The sequence below is a fragment of the Amphibalanus amphitrite genome, unplaced genomic scaffold, assembly GCF_019059575.1.
Source record: "Amphibalanus amphitrite isolate SeventyFive unplaced genomic scaffold, NRLGWU_Aamphi_draft 002020F_arrow, whole genome shotgun sequence".
NCBI lineage: Eukaryota > Metazoa > Arthropoda > Thecostraca > Balanomorpha > Balanidae > Amphibalanus > Amphibalanus amphitrite.
The window spans coordinates 33,378-60,783 of NW_024883513.1; the positions used below are offsets into that span (position 1 = coordinate 33,378).

The window sequence follows — 27,406 nt, forward strand, 5'->3', positions numbered from 1 at the left end:
AGAGAAAGGAACATAGTACATGCTGGTGTGCTTCGTTAAGCTGGCAGAAATCGTTTTTTCTAATAAAGTTCGTTTGAAAATGAAAATTTTTAACATGGAAAGTCAATGGGTGCGTCTTTATTCCTCTATAACTTTTATTGTTAGTAATATACATAGGTGAAAAGTTCATATAATATACAACATTTGATGCTCTTTCCACTGATGTATAGAACGTCACTGCACGATGTGCCGTTTTCAAGAAAAGTTGTAAAAAAGCAGGGCTCGACTGTGACTTGAACCCAACCACAATAGAATATACGAACAGGTGAAGGGGACACCTCCCATGTGCGGACGCGACACTGATTATTGCTAAATATTAGCAGTCGGCCGCCGTGGGGGCGCCTTTACAAACCTTATATCTCTGCAACCACTGGACCGATTCACTCGCAGTCTTTTGTGTGGGATAGCTTCTTCCTTTCTTACACGTAGTGTGCTACTCTCGATACGTATGGGTCACCCCTTATGCACGTGCCACGTGCAAAACGAAGAGGCGTCAGTTTGGTAAGAAGTCTAATTACTCTGTAGTTAGTTTGCCGATTGCGCTGATACTTGGCTGGGATGTAGGCAACCGCCGCGCAATGCATTTCCATGTGTCACGGTTGGGGTGCAGCTGCACGTGCGCACGGGCAGGGTGACGATTCCAGATCTCGAGAACGGCTGGGCCGATTGTGATCAAAGTTGGCACACCGCTAGGGATCGGCGAGTAGGGTGCCGTGCACAAGTCAGATGGGGCCCAGTTTGCACGTGCGCACGTGCAGGCTGACGCTTCCATATCTCAAGAACGGCTGGACCGACTGTGCTCAAATTTGGCATACCACTAGAGACTGGTTAGTAGGGTGCCGTGCACAAGTCAGTAAGTATGTATTTTCATGTGCCACGGTTGGGGTACAACTGCACGTGCGCACGTGTAGGGGTCGTTTCCAGATCTTGGAAACGGCTGGGCCGAATGCGATTAAATTTGGTACATCGCTAGAAACCAGCGAATAGAGTGCCGTGCACAAGTCAATTGGGACCCAGCTTGCACGTGCGCACGTGCAGGGTAACCGCAGGTTGTTTGAAAAGACAAACACTATTCGTTAGAATTGTGTTTTTCTATTGAAAAACAACCGGAGCGGTCGTTCTCCGGGCTATGTTTTGTAACCGCAGGTTGTTTGAAAAGACAAACACTATTCGTTAGAATTGTGTTTTTCTATTGAAAAACAACCGGAGCGGTCGTTCTCCGGGCTATGTTTTGCAAGTCTGGCAGCGAATCGAGACATCTTGATTGGGGCCTAGACGAAATGTACAATCTTCGTAAAAAGTTCAGTGTATGGGCTCCCGGAGGCGATCTACCTGATGGCAACGGTCGCTACTCGCTTAAAACCTCGTGGCACGTGGCACGTGCGATTCCATTTTCCCCATGTTAAGTCAACGGGGTTTTGGACACTTTTTGCGCGATCGCCAATGGCGGGAAAACGAGCCAAGGAAGAGGTGGTTTTCTTCCCAGCATTTTATGGCAAACACGTTCCGGTACACGCCAGTGTGCGCTGTATACCCCTCAGAATCTCGGAACGTGTCTTTGCACGAGATCAAAGTTGGAATTTTGCTGTGTTCCATGTTAAGTCAATGGACGGCGATGTCGAGACTTTGCAGAGACATTTTCATTCGATCTTTATACAAAATTTTAGAGATAGATTTCGCCCAAACTCTTATATCTTGTAGAGAAAGGAGCATAGTACATGCTGGTATGCTTCGTTAAGCTGGCAGAAATCGTTTTTTCTTGTAAAGTTAATTTGAAATTTAAAATTTTTAACATGGAAAGTCAATGGGAGCGTCTTTATTCCTCTATAACTTTTATCTTTAGTAAGATATATAGGTGAAAAGTTAATATAATATACAACTTTTGATGCTCTTTCCACTGATGCATAGGACGTCACTGCACGATGTGCCGTTTTTAAGAAAAGCTGTAAAAAATCAGGGCTCGACTGTGACTTGAACCCAACCACATTAGAGTATACGAACAGGTGACGGGGATACCTCCCGTGTGCGGATGCGACACTGATTATTGCAAAATATTAGCATTCGGCCGCCTTGGGGGCGCCTTGCAAAGCTTCTATCTCCACAACTACTTGACCAATTCACTCGCGGTCTTTTGTGTGGGATAGCTTCTTCCTTTCTTACACGTAGTGTGCTATTCTCGATGCGTATGGGTGACCCCTAATGCACGTGCCACGTGCAAAACGATGAGAAGTCAGTTCAGTAACAAGTCTAATAACTCTGTAGTTACTTTGCCGATTGCACTGAGACTTGGCATGGATGTAGACACCCACCGGGCAATGCATTTCCATGTGTCACGGTTGGGGTGCTATTGCACGTGCACACGTGCAGGGTGACGCTTCCAGATCTCGAGAACGGCTGGGCCGATTGTGATCAAAGTTGGCACACCGTTAGGGCTCGGCGAGTAGGGTGCCGTGCACAAGTCAGATGGAACCCAGTTTGCACGTGCGCACGTGCAGGCTGACGCTTCCATATCTCAAGAACGGCTGGACCGACTGTGCTCAAATTTGGCATCCCACTAGAGACTGGTTAGTAGGGTGCCGTGCACAAGTCAGTAAGTATGCATTTTCATGTGCCGCGGTTGGGATGCAGCTGCACGTGCGCACGTGCAGGGTGACGCTTTCATATCTCGAGAACGGCCGGGCCGATTGTTATCAAACTTAGCACACCGCCAGAGATCGGCGAATAGGGTGCCGTGCAAAAGTCAGTTGGAACCATTTTGCACGTGCGCACGTGCAGTGTGACGCTTCCGGATCTCTAAAATGGCCGTGCCGATTGCACTCAAATTTGGCACACCGCTACAGACCGGCGAATAGGGTGCCGTGCACGTCAGTCCGTAGCACACCCACTCCGGTCTGCACGTGCCAGGCTCATCCTTTCGTTTGGCGGCGGGCGTTTTTGCGGCGTTACAGAGGTGCTTGCTCAAACAACCTGCGGTCCCGCGATGCGGAGCCCAGCATCGCAGATGCTGGTAACCGCAGGTTGTTTGAAAAGACAAACACTATTCGTTAGAATTGTGTTTTTCTATTGAAAAACAACCGGAGCGGTCGTTGTCCGGGGTATGTTTTGCAAGTCTGGCCGCGAATCAGTACAACTTGACGGGGGCCTAGACGAAATGTACAATCTTCGTAAAAATTTCAGGGTATGGGCTCTCGGAGGCGATCTACCTGATGGCACCGGTCGCTACTCGCTAAGAAGTCTTTTGCGCGTGGCACGTGCGATTCCATTTTCCCCATGTTAAGTCAACGGGGTTTTGGACACTTTTTGCGCGATCGCCAATGGCGGGAAAACGAGCCAAGGAAGGGGTGGTTTTCTTCCCAGCATTTTATGGCAAACACGTTTGGGTACACGCCAGTGTGCGCTGTATACCCCTCAGAATCTCGGAACGTGTCTTTGCACGAGATCAAAGTTGGAATTTTGCTGTGTCCCATGTTAAGTCAATGGACGGCGATGCCGAGACTTTGCAGAGACATTTTCATTCGTTCATTGTACAAAATTTTAGAGATAGAATTTGCCCAAACTCTTATAGCTTGTACTGGAAAGAGCGTAGTACATGCTGGTATGCTTCGTTAAGCTGGCAGAAATCGTTTTTTCTAATAAAGTTCGTTGGAAAATGAAAATTTTTAACATGGAAAGTCAATGGGAGCGTCTTTATTCCTCTATAACTTTTATCTTTAGTAAGACATATAGGTGAAAAGTTAATATAATATACAACTTCTGATGCTCTTTCCACTGATGCATAGAACGTCACTGCACGATGTGCCGTTTTTAAGAAAAGCTGTAAAAAATCAGGGCTCGACTGTGACTTGAACCCAACCACATTAGAGTATACGAACAGGTGAAGGGGACACCTCCCATGTGCGGACGCGACGCTGATTATTGCTAATTATTGGCAGTCGGCCGCCCTGGGGGCGCCATTGCAAAGCTTATATCTCCACAACCGCTTGACCGATTCACTTGCGGTCTTTTGTGTGGGATAGCTTCTTCCTTTCTCACACGTAGTGTGCTACCCTCGATACGTATGGGTGACCCCTAATGCACGTGCCACGTGCAAAACGAAGAGGTGTCAGTTCGGTAACAAGTCTAATAACTCTGTAGTTATAGTTAGTTTGCCGATTGCACTGATACTTGGCATGGATGTAGGCACCCGCCGTGCAATGCATTTCCATGTGTCACGGTTGGGGTGCCGCTGCACGTGCGCACGGGCAGGGTGACGCTTCCAGATCTCGAGAACGGCTGGGCCGATTGTGATCAAACTTGGCACACCGTTAGGGATCGGCGAGTAGGGTGCCGTGCACAAGTCAGATGGGGCCCAGTTTGCACGTGCGCACGTGCAGGCTGACGCTTCCATATCTCAAGAACGGCTGGACCGACTGTGCTCAAATTTGGCATACCACTAGAGACTGGTTAGTAGGGTGCCGTGCACAAGTCAGTAAGTATGTATTTTCATGTGCCACGGTTGGGGTACAACTGCACGTGCGCACGTGTAGGGGTCGTTTCCAGATCTTGGAAACGGCTGGGCCGAATGCGATTAAATTTGGTACACCGCTAGAGACCGGCGAATAGAGTGCCGTGCACAAGTCAGTTGGGACCCAGCTTGCACGTGCGCACGTGCAGGGTGCCGCTTCAAGATCTCGAAAACGGCCGGGCCGATTGCACCCAAATTTTGCACACCGCTCTAGACGGGCGAATAGGGTGCCGTGCACGTCAGTTTTTAGCACACCCACTCCGGTCTGCACGTGCAAGGCTCATCCTCTCGTTTGGCGGGTGGCGTTTTTGCGGCGTTACAGAGGTGCTTGCTCAAACAACCTGCGGTCCCGCGATGCGGAGCCCAGCATCGCAGATGCTGGTAACCGCAGGTTGTTTGAAAAGACAAACACTATTCGTTAGAATTGTGTTTTTCTATTGAAAAACAACCGGAGCGGTCGTTGTCCGGGCTATGTTTTGCAAGTCTGGCCGCGAATTGGGGCAACTTGAGCGGGGCCTAGACGAAATGTACAATCTTCGTAAAAAGTTCAGTGTATGGGCTCCCGGAGGCGATCTACCTTATGGCACCGGTCGCTACTCGCTAAGAAGTCTTTTGCGCGTGGCACGTGCGATTCCATTTTCCCCATGTTAAGTCAATGGGGTTTTGGACACTTTTTGCGCGATCGCCAATAGCGGGAAAACGAGCCAAGAAGGAGGTGGTTTTCTTCCCAGCATTTTATGGCAAACACGTTCCGGTACACGCCCGTGTGCGCCGTATACCCGCCAGAATCTCGTGGCACGTGGCACGTGCGATTCCATTTTCCCCATGTTAAGTCAACGGGGTTTTGGACATTTTTTGCGCGATCGCCAATAGCGGAAAAACGAGCCAAGGAAGAGGTGGTTTTCTTCCCAGCATTTTATAGCAAACACGTTTGGGTACACGTCAGTGTGCGCTGTATACCCCTCAGAATCTCGGAACGTGTCTTTGCACGAGGTCAAAGCTGGAATTTTGCTGTGTCCCATGTTAAGTCAATGGACGGCGATGTCGAGACTTTGCAGAGACATTTTCATTCGATCTTTGTACAAAATTTTAGAGATAGATTTCGCCCAAACTCTTATACAGTGTAGAGAAAGGAGCATAGTACATGCTGGTATGCTTCGTTAAGCTGGCAGAAATCGTTTTTTTCTAATAAAGTTCGTTTGAAAATGGAAATTTTTAACATGGAAAGTCAATGGGTGCGTCTTTATTCCTCTATAACTTTTATTGTTAGTAATATATATAGGTGAAAAGTTAATATAATATACAACTTTTGATGCGCTTTCCACTGATGTATAGAACGTCACTGCACGGTGTGCCGTTTTCAAGAAAAGTTGTAAAAAAGCAGGGCTCGACTGTGACTTGAACCCAACCACATTAGAATATACGAACAGGTGAAGGGGACACCTCCCATGTGCGGACGCGACACTGATTATTGCTGAATATTAGCAGTAGGCCGCCTGTGGGGTGCCTTTACAAACCTTATATCTCTGCAACCACTGGACCGATTCACTCGCGGTCTTTTGAGTGAGATTGCTTCTTCCTTTCTTACACGTAGTGTGCTATTCTCGATGCATATGGGTGACCCCTAGTGCACGTGCCACGTGCAAAACGAAGAGGTGTCAGTTCGGTAGCAAGTCTAATAACTCTGTAGTTATTTTGCCGATTGCGCTGATACATGGCATGGGGGTAGGCACCCGCCGGGTAATACATTTCTGTGTGTCACGGTTGGGGTGCCGCTGCACGTGCGCACGTGCAGGGTGACGCTTCCAGATCTCGAGAGCGGCTGGGCCGATTGTGATCAAAGTTGGCACACCGTTAGGGCTCGGCGAGTAGGGTGCCGTGCACAAGTCAGATGGGACCCAGTTTGCACGTGCGCACGTGCAGGCTGACGCTTCCATATCTCAAGAACGGCTGGACCGACTGTGCTCAAATTTGGCATACCACTAGAGATTGGTTAGTAGGGTGCCGTGCACAAGTCAGTAAGTATGTTTTTTCATGTGCCGCGGTTGGGGTGCAGCTGCACGTGCGCACGTGTAGGGGTCGCTTCCAGATCTTGAAATTGGCTGGGCCGATTGAGCTCAAATTTGGTACACCGCTAGAGACCGGTGAACAGAGTGCCGTGCACAAGTCAATTGGGACCCAGGTTGCACGAACTCACGTGCAAGGTGTCGCTTCCAGATCTTGAAATTGGCTGGGCCGATTGAGCTCAAATTTGGTACACCGCTAGAGACCGGCGAACAGAGTGCCGTGCACAAGTCAATTGGGACCCAGGTTGCACGTGCGCACGTGCAAGGTGTCGCTTCCAGATCTCGAAAACGGCCAGGTCGATTGCACTCAAATTTGGCACACCGCTATAGACCGGCGAATAGGGTGCCGTGCACGTCAGTTTGTAGCACACCCACTCCGGTCTGCACGTGCAAGACTCATCCTCTCGTTTGGCGGCGGGCGTTTTTGCTGCGTTTACAAAGGTGTAACCGCAGGTTGTTTGAAAAGACAAACACTATTCGTTAGAATTGTGTTTTTCTATTGAAAAACAACCGGAGCGGTCCTTCTCCGGGCTATGTTTTGCAAGTCTGGCAGCGAATCGAGACATCTTGATTGGGGCCTAGACGAAATGTACAATCTTCGTAAAAAGTTCAGTGTATGGGCTCCCGGAGGCGATCTACCTTATGGCACCGGTCGCTACTCGCTTAAAACCTCGTGGCACGTGGCACGTGCGATTCCATTTTCCCCATGTTAAGTCAACGGGGTTTTGGACACTTTTTGCGCGATCGCCAATGGCGGGAAAACGAGCCAAGAAGGAGGTGGTTTTCTTCCCAGCATTTTATGGCAAACACGTTTGGGTACACGCCAGTGTGCGCTGTATACCCCTCAGAATCTCGGAACGTGTCTTTGCACGAGATCAAAGTTGGAATTTTGCTGTGTCCCATGTTAAGTCAATGGACGGCGATGTCGAGACTTTGCAGAGACATTTTCATTCGATCTTTGTACACAATTTTAGAGATAGATTTCGCCCAAACTCTGATATCTTGTAGAGGAAAGAGCGTAGTACATGCTGGTATGCTTCGTTAAGCTGGCAGAAATCGTTTTTTCTTATAAAGTTTATTTGAAATTTAAATTTTTTAACATGGAAAGTCAATGGGAGCGTCTTTGTTGCTTAATAACTTTTTACGTTGCAGATGTATCAAAGTGAAAAGTTAATAAAATATACAACTTTCGATGCTCTTTCCAACAATGTATAGAACGTCACTGCACGATGCGCCGTTTCTAAGAAAAGTTGTAAAAAAGCAGGGCTCGACTGTGACTTGAACCCAACCACATTAAAATATACGAACAGGTGACGGGGATACCTCCCGTGTGCGGATGCGACACTGATTATTGCTAAATATTAGCAGTCGGCCGCCGTGGGGGCGCCTTTACAAACCTTATATCTCTGCAACCACTGGACCGATTCACTCGCGCTCTTTTGTGTGGGATAATTTCTTCCTTTCCCAAACGTAGTGTGCTACTCTCGATGCGTATGGGTGACCCCTAATGCACGTGCCACGTGCAAAACGAAGAGGTGTCAGTTCGGTAGCAAGTGTAATAACTCTAGTTATTTTGCCGAATACGCTGATCCTTAGCATGGATGTAGGCACCCGCCCCGCAATGCATTTCCATGTGTCACGGTTGGGGTGCCGCTGCACGTGCGCACGGGCAGGGTGACGCTTCCAGATCTGGAGAACGGCTGGGCCGATTGTGATCAAAGTTGGCACACCGCTAGGGCTCGGCGAGTAGGGTGCCGTGCACAAGTCAGATGGGTCCCAGTTTGCACGTGCGCACGTGCAGGCTGACGCTTCCATATCTCAAGAACGGCTGGACCGACTGTGCTCAAATTTGGCATACCACTAGAGACTAGTTAGTAGGGTGTAACCGCAGGTTGTTTGAAAAGACAAACACTATTCGTTAGAATTGTGTTTTTCTATTGAAAAACAACCGGAGCAGTCGTTCACCGGGCTATGTTTTGCAAAGTTGGCCTGAGATTGGGGCAACTTGAGCGGGGCCTAGACGAAATGTACTTGTAGAGGAAAGAGCGTAGTACATGCTGGTATGCTTCGTTAAGCTGGCAGAAATCGTTTTTTCTTATAAAGTTTATTTGAAATTTAAATTTTTTAACATGGAAAGTCAATGGGAGCGTCTTTGTTGCTTAATAACTTTTTACGTTGCAGATGTATCAAAGTGAAAAGTTAATAAAATATACAACTTTCGATGCTCTTTCCAACAATGTATAGAACGTCACTGCACGATGCGCCGTTTCTAAGAAAAGTTGTAAAAAAGCAGGGCTCGACTGTGACTTGAACCCAACCACATTAAAATATACGAACAGGTGACGGGGATACCTCCCGTGTGCGGATGCGACACTGATTATTGCTAAATATTAGCAGTCGGCCGCCGTGGGGGCGCCTTTACAAACCTTATATCTCTGCAACCACTGGACCGATTCACTCGCGCTCTTTTGTGTGGGATAATTTCTTCCTTTCCCAAACGTAGTGTGCTACTCTCGATGCGTATGGGTGACCCCTAATGCACGTGCCACGTGCAAAACGAAGAGGTGTCAGTTCGGTAGCAAGTGTAATAACTCTAGTTATTTTGCCGAATACGCTGATCCTTAGCATGGATGTAGGCACCCGCCCCGCAATGCATTTCCATGTGTCACGGTTGGGGTGCCGCTGCACGTGCGCACGGGCAGGGTGACGCTTCCAGATCTGGAGAACGGCTGGGCCGATTGTGATCAAAGTTGGCACACCGCTAGGGCTCGGCGAGTAGGGTGCCGTGCACAAGTCAGATGGGTCCCAGTTTGCACGTGCGCACGTGCAGGCTGACGCTTCCATATCTCAAGAACGGCTGGACCGACTGTGCTCAAATTTGGCATACCACTAGAGACTAGTTAGTAGGGTGTAACCGCAGGTTGTTTGAAAAGACAAACACTATTCGTTAGAATTGTGTTTTTCTATTGAAAAACAACCGGAGCGGTCCTTCTCCGGGCTATGTTTTGCATGTCTGGCCGCGAATTGGGGCAACTTGGGTCAGGCCTAAACTTGTGGCTCGATTTTCTTAAAAATTTCAGTGTATGGGCTCCCGCAGGCGATCTACCTGTTGGCACCGGTCGCTACTCGCTTAAAACCTCGTGGCACGTGGCACGTGCGATTCCATTTTCCCCATGTTAAGTCAACGGGGTTTTGGACACTTTTTGCGCGATCGGGAATAGCGGAAAAACGAGCCAAGGAAGAGGTGGTTTTCTTCCCAGCATTTTATGGCAAACACGTTTGGGTACACGCTGGTGTGCGCCGTATACCCCTCAGAACTTCGTAACGTGTCTTTGCACGAGGTCAAAGTTGAATTTTTTTCGCTCCCCATGTTAAGTCAATGGGCGTTTTTGCAGAGACTTTTTCATTCGCTCATTGTACAAAATTATATGATACGATTTTGTTTAAACTTTCAGGACTTGTTGAGAAAAGACCATAGAACATGTTGTTATGCTTCTTTAAGCTGTGCAAATTCGTTTGTTCTTTTTAGGCTCGTTTAAAAATGAAAAATTTTAACATGGAAAGTGAATGGGAGCGTCTTTGCTGCTTAATAACTTTTTACAGTTGAGATATATTTAAGTGAAAAGTTGATAGGTTATACAACTTTTGATGCTCTTTCCAATGATATATACAACTTTATTGCACGTGGTGCCGTTTTTGAGAAATATAGTAAAAAAGCACGACATTACCGAGATTTGAGCTCAGACCTATATCGTTACGGTGTCAGGCGGACACGAGGACAGGTGGCGCCGCCGCCGCCCGCATAGCGGCGGGAATGTGAACTAACCTGTTTACCATCTATGGTATGGTACCATCGGGGGACCGGCCGCCGTCGGCACCATTTCGGGACTTTGCATCGCAATAAAAGGCTTATTTACAATTGAAAATGGACTAGCGAGAGTCGTTATGGAATCAGAATTTGATGCTGTACAAAACTAGGCGCCTATTTTCATTGTGATGGCATCACAGACTACACCGCTAACCCCAATAAAGCAGATTTATGTCGCGTCATCGATGATTACATATAATGTTTCTTTGATATATATGTAGTCGGGTCTTTCAGCTGCGTTCCTCCCCTCCCTCGCCGCGCCGGCGGGTCGGCCATCCGCGCCCTGCCGCCCGCCGGCTGCTGGCCGGTCAGCTGGCCGGTCAGCTGGTCGCCCGCGGCTGTCGGTGCAGTGCGGGATGCCTACTTGCGGGGGGCCGTCGTGGCGGCGGCCCGGGTGGACTGGGCGAGCAGTGAGATGGGGAGCGCTGCGCTGTCGGTGCTCTAGTTTGCATTGCGTTCGCATGATACGGCTTGAGCCAATACAGAGTGAACTGATTGAGCTGAGCAAGTCTTTATATACATTGAAAAGTAAAGCACTTTTTACTGCATCTACGGTGAGATGCTAGATAAAATTTATGGTCTACCTAATGGTACCCATTACTTAACAATTAAGTGAATCATTTCGTCGCTAAACTCTCGTAAATTCGTATGTCCGCCTCACTATGGAGTTTGGACCGTAACGTATGGTCTTTGCTCAGACAGTATACGAACAGGTGACGGGGATACCTCCCATAGAAGGATGCGACACGATTTTACTGCTAAATAGCGGCCGGCCGCCGTGGGGACGTTTTTGTACGACTTATATCTCGGCAACCACTGGGCTGATACACGTGCGGTTTTTTGTGTTGGGTAGCTTTTTTCCTTCTTTCACATAGTGTGCTACTCTCGATGCATATGGGTGACCCCTAACGCACGTTCCACGTGCAAAGCCAAGAGGTGCCTGTTTTGTAATAAGTGCAATAGCTCGCGGTAATTACTGGGCCGATTGCGCTAAAACTTGGCATGGAGGTAGACACATTCCAGGCGATGCATTTCCACGTGTCTTGGTAGGGGTGCAACTGCACGTGCGCACGGGCAGGGTGACGCTTCCAGATGTCGAGAACGGCTGGGCCGATTGTGATCAAACTTGGCACACCGCTAGAGGCTGGTAAGTAGGGTGCCGTGCACAAGTCAGATGGGACCCGCTATGCACGTGTGCACGTGCAGGCTGACGCTTCCAGATCTCAAGAACGGCTGGGCCGACTCTGCTGAAATTTGGCATACCGCTAGAGACTGGTTAGTAGGGTGCCGTGCACAAGTCAGTTAGTATGTATTTTCATGTGCCACGGTTGGGGTGCAGTTGCACCAGCGCACGTGTAGGGGTCGCTTCCAGATCTTGAAATTGACGGGGCTGATTGAGCTCCAATTTGGTACACCGCTAGAAACCGGCGAATAGTGCCGTGCACAAGTCAATTGGGGCCTAGGCTGCACGTGCGCACGTGCAGGGTGTCGCTTCCAGATCTCGAAAACGGCCGGGTCGATTGCACTCAAATTTGGCACACCGCTATAGACCGACGAATAGGGTGCCGTGCACGTCAGTCCGTAGCACACCGACTGCGGTCTGCACGTGCAAGGCTCATCCTCTCGTTTGGTGGCGGGCGTTTTTGCTGCGTTTACAAAGGTGCTTGCTCAAACAACCTGCGGTCCCGCGATGCGGAGCCCGGCATCGCAGATGCCGGGTAACCGCAGGTTGTTTGAAAAGACAAACACTATTCGTTAGAATTGTGTTTTTCTATTGAAAAACAACCGGAGCAGTCGTTCACCGGGCTATGTTTTGCAAAGTTGGCCTGAGATTGGGGCAACTTGAGCGGGGCCTAGACGAAATGTACAATCTTCGTAAAAAGTTCAGTGTATGGGCTCCCGGAGGCGATCTACCTTATGGCACCGGTCGCTACTCGCTTAAAACCTCGTGGCACGTGGCACGTGCGATTCCATTTTCCCCATGTTAAGTCAATGGGGTTTTGGACACTTTTTGCGCCAGCGGGAATGGCGGAAAAACGAGCCAAGAAAGAGGTGGTTTTCTTCCCAGCATTTTATGGCAAACACGTTCCGGTACACGCCAGTGTGCGCCGTATACCCCTCAGAAGTTCGTAACGTGTCTTTGCTCGAGGTCAAAGTTGGAATCTTGCTGTGTCCCATGTTAAGTCAATGGACGGTGATGTCGAGACTTTGCAGAGACATTTTCATTCGATCTTTGTACAAAATTTTAGAGATAGATTTCGCCCAAACTCTTATATCTTGTAGAGGAAAGAGCATAGTACTTGCTGGTATGCTTCGTTAAGGTGGCAAAACTCATTTTTTCTTTTAAAGTTAATTTGAAATTTAAAATTTTTAACATGGAAAGTCAATGGGAGCGTCTTTATTCCTCTATAACTTTTATCTTTAGTAAGATATATAGGTGAAAAGTTAATATAATATACAACTTTTGATGCTCTTTCCACTGATGCATAGGACGTCACTGCACGATGTGCCGTTTTTAAGAAAAGCTGTAAAAAATCAGGGCTCGACTGTGACTTGAACCCAACCACATTAGAGTATACGAACAGGTGACGGGGATACCTCCCGTGTGCGGATGCGACACTGATTATTGCTAAATATTAGCATTCGGCCGCCTTGGGGGCGCCTTGCAAAGCTTCTATCTCCACAACTACTTGACCAATTCACTCGCGGTCTTTTGTGTGGGATAGCTTCTTCCTTTCTTACACGTAGTGTGCTATTCTCGATGCGTATGGGTGACCCCTAATGCACGTGCCACGTGCAAAACGATGAGAAGTCAGTTCAGTAACAAGTCTAATAACTCTGTAGTTAGTTTGCCGATTGCGCTGGTACTTTGCATGGATGTTGGCACGCACCCGGCAATGCATTTCCATGTGTCACGGTTGGGGTGCCGCTGCACGTGCGCACGGGCAGGGTGACGCTTCCAGATCTCGAGAACGGCTGGGCCGATTGTGATCAAACTTGGCACACCGCTAGAGGCTGGTTAGTAGGGTGCCGTGCACAAGTCAGATGGGACCCGTTATGCACGTGCGCACGTGCAGGCTGACGCTTCCAGATCTCAAGAACGGCTGGGCCGACTGTGCTCAAAATTGGCATACCGCTAGAGACTGGTTAGTAGTGTGCCGTGCACAAGTCAGTTAGTATGTATTTTCATGTGCCACGGTTGGGGTGCAGCTGCACGTGCGCACGGGTAGGGGTCGTTTCCCGATCTTGGAAACGGCTGGGCCGATTCAGATTAAATTTGGTACATCGCTAGAAACCGGCGAATAGAGTGCCTTGCACAAGTCAATTGGGACCCAGGTTGCACGTGCGCACGTGCAGGGTGTCACTTCCAGATCTCGAAAACGGCCGGGTCGATTGCACTCAAATTTGGCAAACCGCTAGAGACCGGTTAGTAACCGCAGGTTGTTTGAAAAGACAAACACTATTCGTTAGAATTGTGTTTTTCTATTGAAAAACAACCGGAGCGGTCGTTGTCCGGGCTATGTTTTGCAAGTCTGGCAGCGAATCGAGACATCTTGATTGGGGCCTAGACGAAATGTACAATCTTCGTAAAAAGTTCAGTGTATGGGCTCCCGCAGGCGATCTACCTGATGGCACCGGTCGGTACTCGCTAAGAAGTCTTTTGCGCGTGGCACGTGCGATTCCATTTTCCCCATGTTAAGTCAACGGGGTTTTGGACCATTTTTGCGCGATCGCGAATGGTGGGAAAACGAGCCAAGGAAGAGGTGGTTTTCTTCCCAGCATTTTATGGCAAACACGTTTGGGTACACGCCAGTGTGCGCTGTATACCCCTCAGAATCTCGGAACGTGTCTTTGCACGAGGTCAAAGTTGGAATTTTGCTGTGTCCCATGTTAAGTCAATGGACGGCGATGCCGAGACTTTGCAGAGACATTTTCATTCGTTCATTGTACAAAATTTTAGAGATAGAATTCGCCCAAACTCTTATATCTTGTAGAGAAAGGAGCATAGTACATGTTGGTATGCTTCGTTAAGCTGGCAGAAATCGTTTTTTTCTAATAAAGTTCATTTGAAAATTAAAATTTTTAACATGGAAAGTCAATGGGAGCGTCTTTGTTGCTTAATAACTTTTTACGTTGCAGATGTATCAAAGTGAAAAGTTAATAAAATATACAACTTTCGATGCTCTTTCCAACAATGTATAGAACGTCACTGCACGATGTGCCGTTTTTAAGAAAAGCTGTAAAAAAGCAGGGCTCGACTGTGACTTGAACCCAACCACATTAGAGTATACGAACAGGTGACGGCGATACCTCCCGTGTGCGGATGCGACACTGATTATTGCTGAATATTAGCAGCAGGCCGCCTGTGGGGTGCCTTTGCAAAGGTTATATCTCCACAACCGCTTGACCGCTTCACTCGCGGTCTTTTGAGTGAGACAGCTTCTTCCTTTCTTACACGTATTGTGCTGTTCTCGATGCGTATGGGTGACCCCTAATGCACGTGCCACGTGCAAAACGAAGAGGTGTCAGTTCGGTAACAAGTCTAATAACTCTGTAGTTAGTTTGCCGATTGCGCTGATACTTGGCATGGTTGTAGGCACCTGCCGCGCAATGCATTTCCATGTGTCACGGTTGGGGTGCCGCTGCACGTGCACACGGGCAGGGTGACGCTTCCAGATCTCGAGAACGGCTGGGCCGATTATGATCAAAGTTGGCACGCCGTTAGGGATCGGCGAGTAGGGTGCCGTGCACAAGTCAGATGGGACCCAGTTTGCACGTGCGCACGTGCAGGACGACGCTTCCAGATCTCGAGAACGGCCGGGCCGACTGTGCTCAAATTTGGCATACCACTAGAGACTGGTTAGTAGGGTGCCGTGCACAAGTCAGTAAGTATGTATTTTCGTGTGCCGCGGTTGGGGTGCAGCTGCACGTGCGCACGTGTAGGGGTCGTTTCCAGATCTTGGAAACGGCTGGGCCGATTCAGATTAAATTCGGTACACCGCTAGAAACCGGCGAATAGAGTGCCGTGCACAAGTCAGTTGGGACCCAGGCTGCACGTGCGCACGTGCAGGGTGTCGCTTCGAGATCTCGAAAACGGCCGGGTCGATTGCACTCAAATTTGGCACACCGCTATAGACCGGCGAATAGGGTGCCGTGCACGTCAGTCCGTAGCACACCGACTCCGGTCTGCACGTGCAAGGCTCATCCTATCGTTTGGCGGCGGGCGTTTTTGCTGCGTTTACAAAGGTGCTTGCTCAAACAACCTGCGGTCCCGCGATGCGGAGCCCAGCATCGCAGATGCTGGTAACCGCAGGTTGTTTGAAAAGACAAACACTATTCGTTAGAATTGTGTTTTTCTATTGAAAAACAACCGGAGCGGTCGTTCTCCGGGCTATGTTTTGCAAGTCTGGCAGCGAATCAGTACAACTTGAGCGGGGCCTAGACGAAATGTACAATCTTCGTAAAAAGTTCAGTGTATGGGCTCCCGCAGGCGATCTACCTGATGGCACCGGTCGCTACTCGCTTAAAACCTCGTGGCACGTGGCACGTGCGGTTCCATTTTCCCCATGTTAAGTCAACGGGGTTTTGGACACTTTTTGCGCGATCGCCAATGGCGGAAAAACGAGCCAAGAAGGAGGTGGTTTTCTTCCCAGCATTTTATGGCAAACACGTTCCGGTACACGCTAGTGTGCGCCGTATACCCCTCAGAATCTCGGAACGTGTCTTTGCACGAGATCAAAGTTGGAATTTTGCTGTGTCCCATGTTATGTCAATGGACGGCTATGTCGAGACTTTGCAGAGACATTTTCATTCGATCTTTGTACAAAATTTTAGAGATAGATTTCGCCCAAACTCTGATATCTTGTAGAGGAAAGAGCGTAGTACATGCTGGTATGCTTCGTTAAGCTGGCAGAAATCGTTTTTTCTTATAAAGTCTATTTGAAATTTAAATTTTTTAACATGGAAAGTCAATGGGAGCGTCTTTATTCCTCTATAACTTTAACCGTTAGTAATATACATAGGTGAAAAGTTAATATAATATACAACTTTTGATGCTCTTTCCACTGATGCATAGGACGTCACTGCACGATGTGCCGTTTTTAAGAAAAGTTGTAAAAAATCAGGGCTCGACTGTGACTTGAACCCAACCACATTAGAATATACGAACAGGTGACGGGGATACCTCCCGTGTGCGGATGCGACACTGATTATTGCTAATTATTGGCAGTCGGCCGCCGTGGGGGCGCCTTGCAAAGCTTCTATCTCCACAACTGCTTGACCGCTTCACTCGCGGTCTTTTCAGTGAGATAGTTTCTTCCTTTCCCAAACGTACTGTGCTCCTCTCGATGCGTATGGGTGACCCCTAATGCACGTGCCACGTGCAAAACGAAGAGGTTTCAGTTCGGTAGCAAGTGTAATAACTCTGTAGTTATTTTGCCGATTGCGCTGATCCTTGGCATGGATGTAGGCACACGCCCCGCAATGCATTTCCATGTGTCACGGTTGGGGTGCCGCTGCACGTGCGCACGGGCAGGGTGACGCTTCCAGATCTCAAAAACGGCTGGGCCGATTGTGATCAAACTTGGCACACCGTTAGGGCTCGGCGAGTAGGGTGTCGTGCACAAGTCAGATGGGACCCAGTTTGCACGTGCGCACGTGCAGGCTGACGCTTCCATATCTCAAGAACGGCTGGACCGACTGTGCTCAAATTTGGCATACCACTAGAGACTGGTTGGTAGGGTGCCGTGCACAAGTCAGTTAGTATGTATTTTCATGTGCCGCGGTTGGGGTGCAGCTCCACGAGCGCACGTGTAGGGGTCGCTTCCAGATCTTGAAATTGACGGGGCCGATTGAGCTCCAATTTGGTACACCGCTAGAAACCGGCGAATAGAGTGCCGTGCACAAGTCAATTGGGGCCTAGTAACCGCAGGTTGTTTGAAAAGACAAACACTATTCGTTAGAATTGTGTTTTTCTATTGAAAAACAACCGGAGCGGTCGTTCTCCGGGCTATGTTTTGCAAGTCTGGCAGCGAATCGAGACATCTTGATTGGGGCCTAGACGAAATGTACAATCTTCGTAAAAAGTTCAGTGTATAGGCTCCCGGAGGCGATCTACCTTATGGCATCGGTCGCTACTCGCTTAAAACCTCGTGGCACGTGGCACGTGCGATTCCATTTTCCCCGTGTTAAGTGAACGGGGTTTTGGACACTTTTTGCGCGATCGCCAATAGCGGGAAAACGAGCCAAGGAAGAGGTGGTTTTCTTCCCAGCATTTTATGGCAAACACGTTTGGGTACACGCTAGTGTGCGCTGTATACCCCTCAGAATCTCGGAACGTGTCTTTGCACGAGGTCAAAGTTGGAATTTTGCTGTGTCCCATGTTAAGTCAATGGACGGCGATGTCGAGACTTTGCAGAGACATTTTCATTCGATCTTTGTACAAAATTTTAGAGATAGATTTCGCCCAAACTCTTATATCTTGTAAAGGAAAGAGCATAGTACATGCCGTTATGCTTCGTTAAGCTGGCAGAAATCGTTTTTTCTAATAAAGTTCGTTTGAAAATGAAAATTTTTAACATGGAAAGTCAATGGGAGCGTCTTTGTTGCTTAATAACTTTTTACGTTACAGATATATCAAAGTGAAAAGTTAATAAAACATACAACTTTCGATGCTCTTTCCAATAATGTATAGAACGTCACTGCACGATGTGCCGTTTTTAAGAAAAGTTGTAAAAAAGCAGGGCTCGACTGTGACTTGAACCCAACCACATTAGAGTATACGAATAGGTGACGGCGATACCTCCCGTGTGCGGATGCGACACTGATTATTGCTAAATATTAGCAGTAGGCCGCCTGTGGGGTGCCTGTACAAACCTTATATCTCTGCAACCACTGGACCGATTCACTCGCGGTCTTTTGTGTGGGATAGCTCCTTCCTTTCTTACACGTAGTGTGCTACTCTCGATGCGTATGGGTGACCCCTAATGCACGTGCCACGTGCAAAACGAAAAGAAGTCAGTTCAGTAACAAGTCTAATAACTCTGTAGTTAGTTTGCCGATTGCGCTGATACTTGGCATGGTTGTAGGCACCCGCCGCGCAATGCATTTCCATGTGTCACGGTTGGGGTGCCGCTGCACGTGCGCACGGGCAGGGTGACGCTTCCAGATCTCGAGAACGACTGGGCCGATTGTGATCAAAGTTGGCACACCGTTAGGGCTCGGCGAGTAGGGTGCCGTGCACAAGTCAGATGGGACCCAGTTTGCACGTGCGCACGTGCAGGCTGACGCTTCCATATCTCAAGAACGGTTGGACCGACTGTGCTCAAATTTGGCATACCACTAGAGACTAGTTAGTAGGGTGCCGTGCACAAGTCAGTAAGTATGTATTTTCATGTGCCGCGGTTGGGGTGCAGCTGCACGTGCGCACGTGTAGGGGTCGTTTCCCGATCTTGGAAACGGCTGGGCCGATTCAGATTAAATTTGGTACATCGCTAGAAACCGGCGAATAGAGTGCCGTGCACAAGTCAATTAGGGCCCAGGCTGCACGTGCGCACGTGCAGGGTCACGCTTCCAGATCTCGAAAACGGCCGGGTCGATTGCACTCAAATTTGGCACACCGCTATAGACCGGCGAATAGGGTGCCGTGCACGTCAGTCCGTAGCACACCGACTCCGGTCTGCACGTGCAAGGCTCATCCTCTCGTTTGGCGGCGGGCGTTTTTGCTGCGTTTCCAAAGGTGCTTGCTCAAACAACCTGCGGTCCAGCGATGCGGAGCCCAGCATCGCAGATGCTGGTAACCGCAGGTTGTTTGAAAAGACAAACACTATTCGTTAGAATTGTGTTTTTCTATTGAAAAACAACCGGAGCGGTCGTTCTCCGGGCTATGTTTTGCAAGTCTGGCAGCGAATCGAGACATTTTGGTAACCGCAGGTTGTTTGAAAAGACAAACACTATTCGTTAGAATTGTGTTTTTCTATTGAAAAACAACCGGAGCGGTCGTTCTCCGGGCTATGTTTTGCAAGTCTGGCAGCGAATCGAGACATTTTGGGTGGGGCCTAGACGAAATGTACAATCTTCGTAAAAAGTTCAGTGTATGGGCTCCCGCAGGCGATCTACCTGATGGCACCGGTCGCTACTCGCTTAAAACCTCGTGGCACGTGGCACGTGCGATTCCATTTTCCCCATGTTAAGTCAACGGGGTTTTGGACACTTTTTGCGCGATCGCCAATGGCGGAAAAACGAGCCAAGGAAGAGGTGGTTTTCTTTCCAGCATTTTATAGCAAACACGTTTGGGTACACGCCAGTGTGCGCTGTATACCCTTCAGAATCTCGGAACGTGTCTTTGCACGAGGTCAAAGTTGGAATTTTGCTGTGTCCCATGTTAAGTCAATGGACGGCGATGTCGAGACTTTGCAGATACATTTTCATTCGATCTTTGTACAAAATTTTAGAGATAGAATTCGCCCAAACTCTTATATCTTGTAGAGAAAGGAGCAAAGTACATGCTGGTTTGCTTCGTTAAGCTGGCAGAAATCGTTTTTTCTAAAAAAAAAGTTCGTTTGAAAATTAAAATTTTTAACATGGAAAGTCAATGGGTGCGTCTTTATTCCTCTATAACTTTTATCGTTAGTAATATATATAGGTGAAAAGTTGATATAATATACGACTTTCGATGCTCTTTCCAACGATGTATAGCACGTCACTGCACGATGTGCCGTTTTCAAGAAAAGTTGTAAAAAAGCAGGGCTCGACTGTGACTTGAACCCAACCACATTAGAGTATACGAACAGGTGAAGGGGACACCTCCCATGTGCGGAGGCGGCACTGATTATTGCTTATTATTGGCAGTCGGCCGTTGTGGGTGCGCCTTTGCTAAGCTTATATCTCCACAACTGCTTGACCGATTCACTCGCCGTCTTTTGTGTGGGATAGCCTCTTCCATTCTTACACGTAGTGTGCTATTCTCGCTGCGTATGGGTGACCCCTAATGCACGTGCCACGTGCAAAACGAAGAGGTCTCAGTTCGGTAACAAGTGTAATAACTCTAGTTATTTTGCCGATTGCGCTGGTACTTGGCATGGATGTAGGCACCCGCCCGGCAATGCATTTCCATGTGTCACGGTTGGGGTGCCGCTGCACGTGCGCACGGGCAGGGTGACGATTCCAGATCTCGAGAACGGCTGGGCCGATTGTGATCAAACTTGGCACACCGTTAGGGATCGGCGAGTAGGGTGCCGTGCACAAATCAGATGGGACCCATTTGGCACGTGCGCACGTGCAGGGTGACGCTTCCAGATCTCGAGAACGGCCGGGCCGACTGTGCTCAAATTTGGAATACCGCTAGAGACTGGTTAGTAGGGTGCCGTGCACAAGTCAGTAAGTATGTATTTTCATGTGCCGCGGTTGGGGTGCAGCTGCACGTGCGCACGTGTAGGGGTCATTTCCCGATCTTGGAAACGGCTGGGCCGATTCAGATTAAATTTGGTACATCGCTAGAGACCGGCGAATAGAGTGCCGTGCACAAGTCAATTGAGGCCCAGGCTACACGTGCGCACGTGCAGGGCGTCGCTTCCAGATCTCGAAAACGGCCGGGTCGTTTGCACTCAAATTTGGCACACCGCTATAGACCGGCGAATAGGGTGCCGTGCACGTCAGTCCGTAGTAGCACACCGACTCCTGTCTGCACGTGCAAGGTTCATCCTCTCGTTTGGCGGCGGGCGTTTTTGCTGCGTAACCGCAGGTTGTAACCGCAGGTTGTTTGAAAAGACAAACACTATTCGTTAGAATTGTGTTTTTCTATTGAAAAACAACCGGAGCGGTCCTTCTCCGGGCTATGTTTGCAAAGTTGGCCTGAGATTGGGGCAACTTGGTCGCAGCCTAGAGTTTTGCGTTTAGGATCGTAAAAATTTCAGGGTATAGACTTTTGCAGGTGATCTACCTGATGGTACCGGTCGCTACTCGCAACAAAAATCATTGCGCGTGCCACGTGCAATTGCATTTTCCCCATGTTAAGTCAACGGGGTTTTGGACACTTTTTGCGCGATCGCCAATGGCGGGAAAACGAGCCAAGAAGGAGGTGGTTTTCTTCCCAGCATTTTATGGCAAACACGTTCTGGTACACGCCAGTGTGCGCCGTATACCCGTCAGAATTCGTTAACTTGAGTTGCACGAGTTTGAAGTTGAACTTTTTTCGCTCCCCATGTTAAGTCAATGGACGTTTTTGCAGAGGCATTTTCATTCGCTCATTGTACAAAATTATATGATACGATTTTGTTTAAACTTTCAGGACTTGTTGAGAAAAGACCATAGAATATGTTGTTATGCTTCGTTAAGCTGTCAGAATTCGTTTGTTCTTTTTGAGCTCGTTTAAAGAAGAATTTTTTTAACATGCAAAGTCAATGGGAGCGTCTTTGCTGCTTTATAACATTTTGCGTTATAGATATATTTAAGTGAAAAGTTGATAGGTTATACAACTTTTGATGCTCTTTCCAATGATATATAGAACGTTATTGCACGTTGTGCCGTTTTCCAGGTGTTGTCCATCTGAACTTGTCAGTCACGTGACCCATTTGACCTTCGGATCCGATTCTGGTAGTCAATTCTGGCGCTTTTGTTACCATAGCGAAATATGTAACGCCGTGTTCACAGTTTTCCTGACGACGAAGGTCCTGCTTAATCTGGCCAATGGCGTTCGAGAACTGCGGCCAAGCCCCGCTGATCTTGAACGTGATTGGTCGGTGGGCGTATAGAATCTCCGTCGTCAGGGAGACTGCGAACACGGGGTAAACCAAGGGGTAAACAATCTGTGCGTGGAATGGGGAGTGGTGAATGCGCAAGGGCGATGATAGGCGCTGATGTCGTCGATTTTTATTTATGCTATTATCCTTATACATTCTGATCATTTTTTATGTTCAGGAGTTTTCTCTGTTGATTTAACATAAAAAGCGGTGTGTTTAACTGTTATTGCCAAGTGCCATATTTATATTGAAATTGGGGTACAATTCAACATTCACTGGTTTTTCTATGGCCTGTTGTGCATCATATTATTGGAATGGTAATGTGAATATAGGTACTCCATACACTGCTACTTTTGGGTATATATAAATGTTTGACCTGATTTTACTTCACTTCACCTTATATTTTTTTGCAGGAACAGTTATCACACCATTATTGTGCAAAAAATAAGGGTGGTTTAACGCGGCACTCTGCCAGCCACTTTTGGCTTCCATAGACATCAACAAGCCTATGCCTCCAACACTACCAGAGGTTGACGCTAGCTCCACGGAATGTGCTGGCAGCTGCTGGCAGCGCGCCCATGAAACACAGCCAGGGGTTTCCTCTGTAAAGTCATTATTGTCTAGGTACATGAGCCTTTAGCAATTGTTAACAGCTATAAAAATTGGAATTAGAAATGTTCAGGTATTATCAGCATCAGCTAAACAGGGAAGAGAATTCGGCTACAGCCCATCTTGCAACGCCTCAATGAAATTTAACGAGAAACTTAAATTGAGGGAGCAGCTACATAACTGAGGTAAAGCCCATAAATCCTTGTGGATTTACCTACATACCTGAGGTAAATCCACAAGGCACCTTGAGTTCAAACTATGAAGTGACTCCAAGCGAAATATAGCAGAAATTGGGACTTAAACGAGCTTAGAAATAATCTGCTTAGTGCTGGATAAGTGTTTTCACTTTACCATATGTTGTTTTTTATTCAAAGTTATTGTATTGTTCATTATTGTAAAAGCCAAGCAACTTTTGCAACATTGAGGATCATACTTTAGCTTTGGAAACAAGACATAGGTATGTAGTTATGCTGATCTTCTTTTCCAGAGTCTTTGATTATCACTTAATTTCATTCACTTTTGATGTAGTGAAAATGTAGAATGAATTCACTGGAATTCACTGGGATTGTATTGTGTATGCAAGTCCAAATATTTCGGCCAATATTGTTTGGCCTTGGTCACTGGACAACTACAATAACCCTATAAGAATAGCTCACATTGCAGCGACATATTTTTGTGTCTTGTGGGGTCTCATATAGCAATAACAAGAGCAGTGACATGCATAGTTTGCTTGTGTTGTCACAACTTTGTACAATATTTCCAGCTTTATGATATGCAGTTATTAGTCACATTGGGCATCACGCATATATTTTTTCCTGCTGGAGGGAAGACACAGGAGGGATCCAGTGACTCATGTTTTTGCTTCTATCGCTTCACCCCTGGGGAATCAGTTCCTACACCCCTTGAGTATAATGGTCACCAAGGGGTGCTGTCCTGACACGTCCACTTTCTGTTGAGAAGGTTAGAACAAACACCATGTGTGTCATTTAGTTGCACATATAATACCTCAATGTTAAGTCTGCATAAAGTCTGAAGTCTGTAGCCACTCTTAATCCTAGGTTGTCGTGACTTTAATCTAGCCTGGGTGGATATTTTGCTGTGCTAAAAGCACGGACTGCGTTACGCCCCAGCACGGCGGCCGGGGCGCCTCCCCTGGAAGAAAACGGCACCGGCCTTTGAACCACCTTATGATATACTAGTATCTAAAGTATTTGTCCATCAGGATCAGTTATCTAATGGCAGTAGACTGTTGTCTTCACATACTTCATATCTATTTTGGCTACTGCATTGTGTTCTGTAAAAAAATATGAAAACGTTTTGGATGTAGTTTTTAGTGGAATGCTTCTTTACAGATCCCGAAAGAAGATAACAGCTTGTTTTCTTCACCGCCACCAGTCTACCTGCTCTCTGCACACTCGGCAGAGCGCGGCAGGGCACCCCACGGAGCTGCACTAGTCACATCCGGGCCCCACGCCGGTCGACGGCCGATGCGCCGCTGGGAGGCCTGCGGCGCGGACGACGGATGCGGCAGTTGGTCAAGACACGGCAGCCTACTCGAGGTGCTTCTCGCCTGGAGGACGCAGGCGAATCGCGTTATCCGAGCTGTGCCTCGTCATGGTGCGATGAGCCTTAATAGACTAATGCATATTCTTCCTTTGGCTGTAATTCATTTGCTGCTGCCCGCTGGGCTAAGGAGTAACTCTGGGCGCCTACTTTGGGCAGACGCTCGTCCAGTGCCGCTCTTCGTTTGCCGCACATATCTTTATTTATTCTTTGTTACAATTCCGTCTTTGGTCATTTTTTTTACCATGGGGGCACTTGAAAGTTTTGTTTTTAAATCTGTGGACATTGAACCTGGAATCGGTTTTATGTCGGATTTCGGTTTTGTTTTTGCACTGTGGAAATATCTCGTTCAATATTTTTAAAGGAAAAGGGCCACCTTTAACATGGGGATTGAAACTGAGATAGCCATCTTGTAGCCCGTGTCCGAAAACCTATTTGTCTACCTCCTTACGGCCGATTTCGGCCTCCATTCGTAGTTATCGGCAATTTTAAAAGAAAATACGCCAGGAATGCGTTCTTATCCCAGGAATGCGTTCTTATCCGACAATACAGCCACCCGCGGCGAGGCTTTGGTTTTTTACCAATCAGCTCCAACCAGCTCAGCTTTAACCAATCAGCTTATCTGACACAATCCGACGAGTCTGTCTTCTGAACGCTGATTGGTTTGAGTGTGACGTCATCGCTATGCCATCATACAGTAGGTGCCGTAGAGAGTATCAACATAGTACCAATATGTTAAATAGTTTTAAATACTTTTTCGCAAATTGTGCACTTCTGGCACCAGTTTTAAAAAGAAAATGAAAAATAATAATGTCAAAATGAAAAACAACGATATCTTCATATTTCACGAAGGTGGCCCTTTTCCTTTAAGATAGGGCGTGCTAAAACTTTTAGTCTCATTACTCCTCTGTGCATCTAAATTCTAAAGTACTATAATGTGCATCTCAAGTGTTTGGTGCTGTACTGTTATTATTTATGGTTAATCCAGTGCTGTACTGTTATTATTTATGGTTAATCCAGTTTTTATTCGATTGAATCGTTGTGTGTAGTGCATGACATCCGCGTACCGCCTGTAGCAGTGTTATATATTTTCATTTATGCTGGAAAATAATAACTTTCTTGTTCATTGGCTTTATTCGATGACAGAGACGTGCCAGATGACTGGGGCGGCGACTTGACTTGGTAGTTGTTAACGTTGCAAACTTCAACCATCAAGCATGATGTGGAAACGTCACATTCCGTTATCAAATCTTCGTACCGTAAATACTGAATAAGATCAATACTAGGCTGGAGCTTGCTAGAAAAACCGTGCACTGACAACGGCGAGTGGTGGACCTGAGTAGCGGCCGGGAGGCAGGGAAGTCAGCCAATTGTCAGATGTCTATTTCTTCACACATCTAGCGGCGCTACCAGGACTCAAGGCAGAGCTGATGACAGCAGTTGCAGAGAAGGTGTCGCAGCAGGTGGCGTCCCATATCAGGCTCATTCCTCGGCTGAAAGGGGAGAGCGTTATCCCATCGGGACGTCGGCCGTCACCTCTGTCAAGGCCGGTGGGCTCTAAAACACTCGAGCCCTGTGCTGCTGAGTGCCCGCCGCAGCACGTCATTAAGGTTGGCGTGACGTGCGTGGCGGCCAGCACTCTTGGCACAGGAGAGACCGTGGTGGCCCAGTCGATCAGCAGGACGACGGCAGAGCTGGCAGTTGTGCGGTCACATACCGGTGCCCCGAGTCGCAGCGCCACTGCTACCCGGACGGTTTCGTCCTCCAGGTGGAGTCCCAGACTGGTGACTGGGAGGGCTTGCACCCAGGCGGCGGTGTGGGGCTCTGCGGCAGCAAGAAGACGCACCCGGACCACCTGGTTTGCCCCATCCAGCAGACGCTGCTGAGACGTCTTAGAGAACGCCTCATCCCAAGCGCGCTGCTTGCCCTCTTCTGACCATTAGTTATACCACGGATCACCTTATGTGACACCTTATAGGCCCGGGCAGTATGTGATCCGTGGTTATACCCAAGTCTATGTTAACTTATTTTTTTATGCGTATTTATACCTATGCCCATTTTATTTGCCGGATACGCTAGAGCCATCTTAGCATAGAAATAAGCAGTGGCGCGGGAACCGGGGGGGCTAGGGGGGGCTGAGCCCCTCCAACTTTTCGGCTGGGGGGGCTCGTAATGTATTTGAGCCCCCCCAGCTGGAGGAATCGAAATCGAAAATCTACCAACACAATTTCATAGATTCATACATAGGCGCGGGAACCGGGGGAGAGGGCAGTGGGGGAAGCTTGCCCTCACAACTCTGGGGCCGTGGGGGCGGTGCTTCACAACTTTTCATGAGGCCAGGAACCGTTGGGGCAGCTTGTCCTCCCCAAATTAGGGGTTGTGAGTCACAAAGGAAGAAAGCATGTGAGTGAAAAATCTACCTATTTTACTGACTCGGCAACTCATTTGGCAGCTTAAAACCTTTATTCCAGGCTGCCAAAACGGTTAGTTTCTTCACTCAGCTGAGACGGAATACCTCACTTTTTTTGCAAATATTTTCTTCTTTTTTTTCGTTGAAAAGGCCAAGGTCTGAGAAATAAGTGGCCTAAAACCGATGAGAAAACTAGATTTAGGGGTACCCTAGGTTGTATAATTAGATAAATAAAAGAAGTTGACCTTTTCCTCGACATCAAAAATGTAAAAAGCCGAATAATATATTTTAAAAAACGGTGAGCTTTCGGCCACTGGCCTTTATCAAACCAACGTGATAACAATGTTAAAAGACGATCCTGTGAATAATCTGTCTGCCATTTTTCAAAAACCGAAGATCGTGATATTTTAGGAAAGGCGCTACTCATAAGGGCAAACTATTAGATAGACCGATTGTCTACATAGTGTCCGATGTAGACAATCGGTTTTTGAAAAATGACAATCGGTTTTTGAAAAATGGCAGACAGATTATTCACAGGATCGTCTTTTAACATTGTTATCACGTTGGTTTGATAAAGGCCAGTGGCCGAAAGCTCACCGTTTTTTAAAA

The 27,406-nt window shown here is 47.8% G+C and overlaps 1 long non-coding RNA gene across 4 annotated transcripts; it reads left to right on the plus strand.

The window, feature by feature from the left end:
- The first annotated feature begins 22,184 nt into the window (after positions 1-22,184).
- On the plus strand, positions 22,185-25,516 carry LOC122376110. Of its 4 annotated transcripts, none has more exons than XR_006255528.1 (2): positions 22,185-23,009; positions 24,177-25,516. It is a non-coding gene; the product is annotated as an uncharacterized LOC122376110 (long non-coding RNA). The 4 variants fall into 4 exon arrangements; XR_006255531.1 differs by having other exon boundaries at positions 22,185-22,334; XR_006255530.1 differs by having other exon boundaries at positions 22,482-22,532.
- Positions 25,517-27,406: the final 1,890 nt, after the last annotated feature.